Source organism: Populus euphratica, unplaced genomic scaffold, assembly GCF_000495115.2.
Source record: "Populus euphratica unplaced genomic scaffold, PopEup_1.0 scaffold549.1, whole genome shotgun sequence".
NCBI classification, from domain to species: domain Eukaryota; kingdom Viridiplantae; phylum Streptophyta; class Magnoliopsida; order Malpighiales; family Salicaceae; genus Populus; species Populus euphratica.
In genome coordinates this window covers 40366-48599 of record NW_011500426.1, presented here as the reverse complement: position 1 = coordinate 48599, position 8234 = coordinate 40366, and the positions used below count along the sequence as shown (strand labels likewise).

The 8234-nt window shown below is 30.3% G+C and overlaps 1 pseudogene; it reads right to left on the bottom strand.

Moving 5' to 3' along the window:
- Positions 1 to 263: 263 nt before the first annotated feature.
- On the bottom strand, positions 264 to 3798 carry LOC105114611 (G-type lectin S-receptor-like serine/threonine-protein kinase At1g11410; annotated as a pseudogene).
- Between the last annotated feature and the right edge of the window lie 4436 nt (positions 3799 to 8234).

Here is an 8234-nt window from a genome sequence, read left to right as displayed (position 1 = left end):
AAGAGCCTCTCCCTCTCCCTCCCTCCCTCCCTCTATATATATATCTATTCTTTTTGTTGACTTAAAAGCCTGATTTTGACACCTTTGATGCTAGAATTGCAAGAACATCCACATCAAGACAGTGTGATGGGAAAAACAACTGTATTTGTGGTTGAAATGAAAAACTAAAGAGCTTTCCATAGTTTAATTGCTTTTCTCAATTACTGTCAGAAAATATCTGAACATCAAACAATTAAAAATGTTTTAGTTTCAAAGAAATAGGGTACAGTGCACAGATTGGAAATCGTTGCAATTCATGGAGCATCAAGAATTGTAACTGCCACCTCATTGACAGAAAATCCTGTTCCTGTAGAAGATGATACTGGATCGTTAAGAACTCTTCGGACGGAAAATGCAGGTTGTCTGGGAGAAGGAAGTGCTGCTTCATTGCTTAACATGAAAATAACAGATGATATAGCTGGCCTATCAGCTGCATTGTCTTGCACACACAACAGCCCAACTTGAATGCATATCAATACCTCAGGAGCAGGACATGAGTCAGCCATGAATGGATCAAGTATCTCTAAGGCCTTATCATCTCTCCACAGCTCCCATGCCTTGCGAATGTGTTGCCAAGCAATTGTAAGAGCAATGCTTATTGAAAGAAACATTTAACAGTAGGAAGACAGATTGAACTTACATATCTAATCAAGTTTGATGAGGGATTGTCCGGAAATATGCCAACATTCTTCTTACCACTTACCATCTCTAGTAGTAGTACTCCGAGACTAAAGACATCAGACTTCATTGAGAAGAGGCCATCTAAAGCATACTCTGGTGACATATAAGCACTGCGTGGCATAACTGATTAGAACATATGCATAGTTTGATAATTACATAAAAGAAAAAAATTGTTATTTACTTTTCTGTACAGAACATATATGCTGACTTACAATGTTCCAATAACCCTGTTTGTATTTGCTTGAGTTTGATCTCTTCCAAATGTTCTTGCGGTACCGAAATCTGATATTTTGGGTTTCAACTCTCCATCTAAAAGTATATTAGTAGCTTTCAAGTCCCTATGAATTATCCTTAACCTGGAATCTTCATGGAGGTAAAGGATACCTCGAGCGATTCCCACAATTATATCAAACCGCTTGTTCCAGTCTAATAGCGTCTTTCTTGATTGATATGCTTTGAATTACATCATATGACTTGCACTGGAACACGGTGGCAACAAGCTATATAGAGAAGTCAAGTGCATAATAGAGGAGACATACCAAAATGAAGTAGTTCAAGCTTTTGTTGGGCATGAACTCATAGATTAGCATCTTTTCCTCTTCCTCTATGCAGCAACCTAAAAGCCTCACAAGATTTCTATGTTGAAGTTTTGCAATCAAAATGACCTCATTTTTAAGCTCCGCAACTCCCTGTCTTGACGTTATGATAAAAAATTTAACAGCTATCTCCCGTCCATGAGATAATCGGCCCTGAAAAGGTTATTCAGAAAGCAGTAAGTATTAGTTTCCATGAAATAGCCTTTTGTGTCTTACATACGCTCAGCTCTGAGAATTTCAAGTTATACAGTCCCCTAACACCACTTATTTGGCATAAGAAATAGCAAATCTTCCATGGTTTAGCAAAAGAATATTTTGAACAGTCATAATTTTTTAGAAAAGCACGAAAGGATCATAAAAATCATAGTCTACGGATAGGCACATTACTTTGTATACAGGACCGAAACCTCCTTGCCCATGTTTATTGGCAGAGGAAAAGTTGTCTGTTGCTGCAATTACAGTACTTAGTTCAAAGAATGTCACATCCACATTTTGGCCGCCTTCAGGTATTTTAGTATTGGGAGAATCTCTATTCTCTGATAAATTGCTTGTGGGATCCGAAAATAAATTTTCTCGGTGTTTTTGCTTCCTTTTCAGGCCTGAAAATGACACTGCTATGTTTTGTTTCCTGGTAATCCAGGGTCAATCAAAGCAGGCTGTAACAGGGCAATGAACCTTCAAGTAAAATGGTCGTAGTTTACGTGATAAGGGCTACATTTTGCAGATAAGATCATTGGATCTCTGAAGTCTGAACTATAAAACTCTGCAGGATTTTCATTATGCCTTGATTGTATTTTATGACAAATATAAGAAAATTCTATGAACCCCTTCGTACTTTCACTTTGTAGTAGAGGCTTTTGTTTCTCAATTTCAATGGAAAAAACAAGTTTCTTGTATAGATATATGATACACTGTAATGTGTTTTACTATCAGAGGAACATGATGAGATGATCCTGATGCAAAGGTGTTTCTCTTGATTATTTATCACATGAATGCTGGGTTTGGTTTAAAATTACCTTTCTTTTTGGCATGTCTTCTCCACAGGTAAAAACTGCATAAGGCCAGCACGAACACAAGAATCCTTGCTTGATATTGTGTTGAGTTTTTCCTTGAACTACGTGCTGAAAGTTTGAAGCAGTAAATTCTCATTCTTCTGCTCTTAAACGTTAAAGGGAAATTCCGAAAGAAAATAATTTACTTACCAAGATCCTCTGCATCAACCGGAAATAAAAGTCCTGCCCATCCACATACTTTCTAATGTCTGTTAACTTACCATCATACCAAGCAATCCACCCAAGTCCATTTACAGTAACATTTGAGCTAGCATATCTGTACAATTACAACTCTTCAAGCACTCTTTTTCACATTCTTGAAGGCTAACGTTTGCGTACACTCTTGTAAACCTAGCATATGGAACGTCTACATTTTCCAATTTCAAAAAGCCTTCACCTTTGCCTTTGCCACAGCTGTCCTTTCTAACCTCTTCACAGTTCATGTACCAATCATTAGGATACAATGTCTTAAGTCCAGGCAGGCATGTGCACAGTACAGCATCTTTTGTATTGCATATAGTTGATGGACCACACCTAGCATGATCACACAGGTCCTCTGTTGCCACCCAAATTGTTCTCCATGTTTTGCTACTGTTTCCCCTCTCGCACCAGATCAGCCGTTGCACTGTTCCTAGGGGTTCTAGGACAAGAATTGAAGGAAGTGTCATTTCTTGCACTGAAAGAAACAGAGCTTTCATTCTGATTGTTCTCAAAAGAACAAATGAAGAGATCAATCTCTTTGGAATAGTCAGAATCATTGTTTTTTAGCCTATTGCCTACATCAGGTAAGCCACTTAGAGTGTCTCCATTCCATGAGAGCGTCGCCATTCCATGAACCTCCACGCCAGTATGGAGACAAGCTCTTGTACAAGAAGAACTGAGGGGAGCCTCGAGGGTCTAGCTCGAAAGAGAAATCTCCAGGTGCTGGATCATCAGTTGATTTCCATGAAGTCAGGACCGAATTCAGGCCAGTTCTCTTGTTCAACCCAAATTTCATTCCAGGCAGGATTGTGTCAGTAGGGTGATCAAAGCTTTGCCAAATGACAGATTCTGTGTTGCTTGTTTTGTTGGGAACAACCAAAACCAGATTCCCTAAGGAAAGAGCTTGGCTAATGAGTTGGTAGCTGGCATGGAAACATTAGTGGACCAAAGAGGAGTGCTATCGTTGCCATCAAAGACAGCAAGGTTTCCATCATCTTGAAAATTCCAGTAGAGTTCTTGAGTGGAGTTTCTCTGTTGGCAACCCAAACTACAGTTTGCTGGGAGGCTTTGTAGAACCATATTCCAACATAGCGGCTTGGGGATTTTCCGGGACTGAAGAAGCCTAGTTTGAAATTTCCGTTTTCACTACCAGATACAAATTGGGTTTGAGTTATGGTGTCGATTGCTATAGATGGTGACAGAGTGTTGAATATTAGAAGCAGCAGCATGATAGAAATTTTTATTTTAGATTTCATTAGTAGATAGAAATTTTTATTTTAGATTTCATTATGACTTTGAAACTTCATGGGTTTGAGCCTCTGGTGATGATAATATTGTTGAGAGAGAAAGTGATCTCATTTAATGCTCTTGGATATTTCTGCGAGTGTAGAAATCATTCACGAGAGAGAGATGCTAAAATCTCTTTAAATATGCTGGGTTGTTGAAATTATTTTTTAAAGTATTTTTTCAATATGCTGGGTTGTTAAAATTATTTTTTAAAGTATTTTTTTTATTTATAAATATATTAAGTAATATATATTTTTTATTTTTAAAAATTATTTTTGAAATTAGGTATTAAAATAATCTAAAAATATTTTAAAAATATTAATTTAAAATAAAAAATAAAAACTTTCAAATTTTTTAAAACTTAAAAACAAACAAACAGCTTTTAAATTGGCTTGTTGATTCACTTAAGGATAGTCACGTCAAGGAAGTAACTGTAATTTGGCATGAGTATAGTCTTTTTATGTTCATTGTAGGTGATTTTTCGGGTAACTTCGTGTGTGTGTCTATATATATATATATATATATATATATATATATATATTAATTATATGATAAACACAATTAATTAATTATTTGAATATTTATTATATCTTGATACAAAACTTATTAAACTTAATATTAAGGGAGAGTAGTTGATTTATGTGTATATAATATTCTATATACTTAATTAATAAAAAATGTATTATTTTGTGATGACTAATTTTCTTACGGTAGTTATTTTTTGGTATCATTTAATCTCTAACATGTATTCTATTATTTTATAATAATATATTATATATATATCAAGATAAATCAACTTGTAAATTATTAAATTATTGTTATTCCCTCATTAAATTGATTGAACTCACTCTTTATTTTTAATGTTATTTAAGGTTTTAAATTTTTATTAACAGATAAATTTTGTTTAGTATTTTTACCTTTTCAGTTTTGGTTGATATGCTTTGTTTTGTTGAGTGCTTTTATTAGCAAAGCCTTTTTTTTTAATTTTAATTTGATATCTTAAATGCTCTATTATTATATTATTTTAGTTAAAGTTTTTGATTTTAACAATATAATGAGTATTATAAATTATTTTGAAATGATATTTAATTTTATTAATTTTATATAATATAATATTTGAGAAGTTTATAAAATGCTGGGTGAATTTTATAAAGTTTTGTTTATAATAAATATGTTTTGAGATTTAATGTAAGTGTGATGTTTTATTGACACCACTCATTCATTACTGATTATAAACTTAAAATTCAGATCGTGATTTTCTCTTACAATCCTCGAGCCTATGTTTTCTTATAAATTATAATGCAATTTTTTATGACTAAATTACTTTTTTTTAATGAATAAAGCAATTTAATTAAATATTTTTATAATAATGAAAACTTATTTTCTCGAAGGTAGCTAAATTATTTAAAATATGCTAACGAATGGTTTATGACATGTGTATGGATTAGATTGAATACAAATAAATGATATAAAATAATTTTAAAAGAAGTAAAATCATAACTTCTTACCCTCCAAAAAAAACCCATTCAAGGTTTTTCGACCTTGTTAATTTTGTTTTTTGTCTAAATTCTCTCAATATCTAAATTAAATATGTGCTTAGTAATGTAGTTTAGAGTGCTTATATAAAAGTGTTTATTAAGTAAAAATATAATAAAATAATAATTCTTAAAATATTTTTACTTTCAATATCAATATATTAAAAATATATATATAAAAATCTAAAAATCATTAATATGATACTTTTTCGAGTTTAAACCCAATAAAAACCTAAATCTTTACACCGGTTGAATTAATTGTTATTAAGGAGTGAGAAAAAAAAGTTGTGTTAATAAATATTCTATCTCAAACCTTGAGGACGAAGTTGATCAAATGGGGGAAAGTGTGTGTGTATATATATATATATATCCTTGACTGTTGAAATGAAATGAAATATTCTGAAGTTGGAAGTTAACAATGTTTACTATAAAGTTTTCATTGTTTAGCTGATTTCAACCAATTTTAGGATGATGCAATTTGATTACCTGAAAAAATGGTTGAAGGGACAATTCATCTCTCTAGACTTCATGTTATTTTTCAAAATATTTTTTGCCTATGTTATTTTAAAAAAAAAGTTCACCTGAAATTGGTAAATATATATAATGTAAAAAGTTTAAAGATTTGGTGAATATATTATAGACCTTCTCACAAATCACTACACAGTAAAACAATGATATGAATTTTTTTCTTTTTGCTCTTAAAGCTTCTTTTTTTTTAATTTGATTCATATATTTTTTTAAAATTCATTCTTGCACATCACCCTGTGTTATTTTGGATTTATTTATATATATTACCTTGCCGTAGAGTTCCTGAGGTGTTACAGAAAGATCTCCATGTTTGGTTGATGTTAAATTTTGTAAAAATAGAGATGAGTTGTGAAAAATAAAGTTGAAGGATGATTTGAAAAAACAAATAGACAAAAAATATAAAAAATAGCAATTATAAGAAAGAGAGTTAAAATCAAAAGGAAAACAAAATTAAAGGAAAACAACAAATTTTTATTTTGAGAATTAAATTGAAAAGAAAATAAAAATAGCACAAGAAAAGAAAATCAAAAGATTAAGGATAAAAAAAAAACACAATTAACTTGAATTGAAGGAAACAATAAATCTTTTACAAGAACATCAAGAAAAAAAACTAATAAAAAGAATAAGGATTAAATTGAAAATACCAATATTAAAATGTATTTTTTTAGTAGAATTTTTAGTAGATAAAAAAATAAACAAGTAGAATTTTTCAATGCGTTTCTTTACATAAAAAAAAATCTAAAATGTAAATTGAAAAACTTATGCAAAAATCTAATAAAACCAACCACAAACTTTTTTGTAAATAAATAAAAAAAATCATCAATAATAAATAAAAATATAATTAAAAAAATTAAAAGACAAATATAAATAAAGATATTTAATATTGCTGAGTAATTTACTTAGTAATGTTGAATAAATTTATTTATAAAAGAAATCGATACACATATAAAATTTATTGAATAAAATAAAAGGAAAAAAATTATACAAGGCTACACATATTAAAAATATTATTAAAAAATAAATATTTTTATTTTTAAAAATAAATTTAATCTATATAGAATATATAAAAAAGAATTATAAATGAATCACATTAACCTTATAAAAAAAAATTAAACATATCTAATATAATTAAAAAATAATTATTATTTAAAAAGAGGTTAAATAATAAAAAACAAATTAGAAGGAAGAAGTACTAATAAAAAAAAAATACAAAATATATTTTAAAACATACATATAAAAAAGTAATATTAAAAAAAATAATAATGAAGCTAAGCATTGCTTGGTGGGTTTGGGAAGCCAGGCTAAACGCTTGACCTACCAATAAAAAACCCACACGTGGGCTTACAAGTTCAAGTCCATGAAAGCAAGTTTTTATTATTTATTTTTTAAAAGTTAAAATGATTAATGAAATATTATTTATTTTATTTATTGATAAAAAAAGATAATGAGTTGTCCATTATTTCTAAAATTTCAACTATTATAGTGATTATAAAAACATGGTTATTGTTTTTTTAACTTAAAAACTTATTTTTAACCATTTTTTGAAATACCTAAGTAACATCCTTGGAACGTTATTACACCAATCCATGTTGTAAAACATTTTGAATTTATTTTGTTTAAAATTAATTTTTTTAATATTGTAAGATGATTTTGATGTGCTAAGATAAAAATAATTTTTAAATATATTTTTAAATAAAAATATTTTAAAAAATAATTACGAAAAAATATTGAAATTCAATCTTTTATGAATGGTTTACTGTGTTGAGTTTGTAGAAACCACGTAAAACTTCATAATTTGTAAAAATTTATAATTTTTTTTAAAAAATATTAAAGACTCGGGACGCGGATCAAAGACGTCATTCAAGAAGTAGAAAAAGCAATCCAAGGCAAAGTCCCTGGTTCAGTCTTTGTCCATGAATGTCCAAGTCAACTCTATTTCTTTTGTTAGGTCACAGTAGATCAAGAGCCAGGAGTCTTCTATCTCCAATATTTTTGGGGATCTTCTGCTAGGTGTTCTCCGTCAGCCATAGCCGCCGCCGCCGCCCCTCTCTCCTCTTCATCAAAGTCAACTCTACTTTGTCTTGTCGTATTATCAACGAGAGAGACCCCTCCTGCCTTGCATGCCACTCTACAAGTAAAGTCTAAATCAAAACCGTAAAACAAGCTCCATGGACATTGTGATCTTTTAAATAATTTTTTATTTTTTAACATTTATATATTAAAAAAATATTTAAGAACACAGGTAGAAACACTCGCAGACATGCCGTAGAAGTGGAGAACCCTTGACTAGAACAATGGGGGGGGGGGGGGGGGGG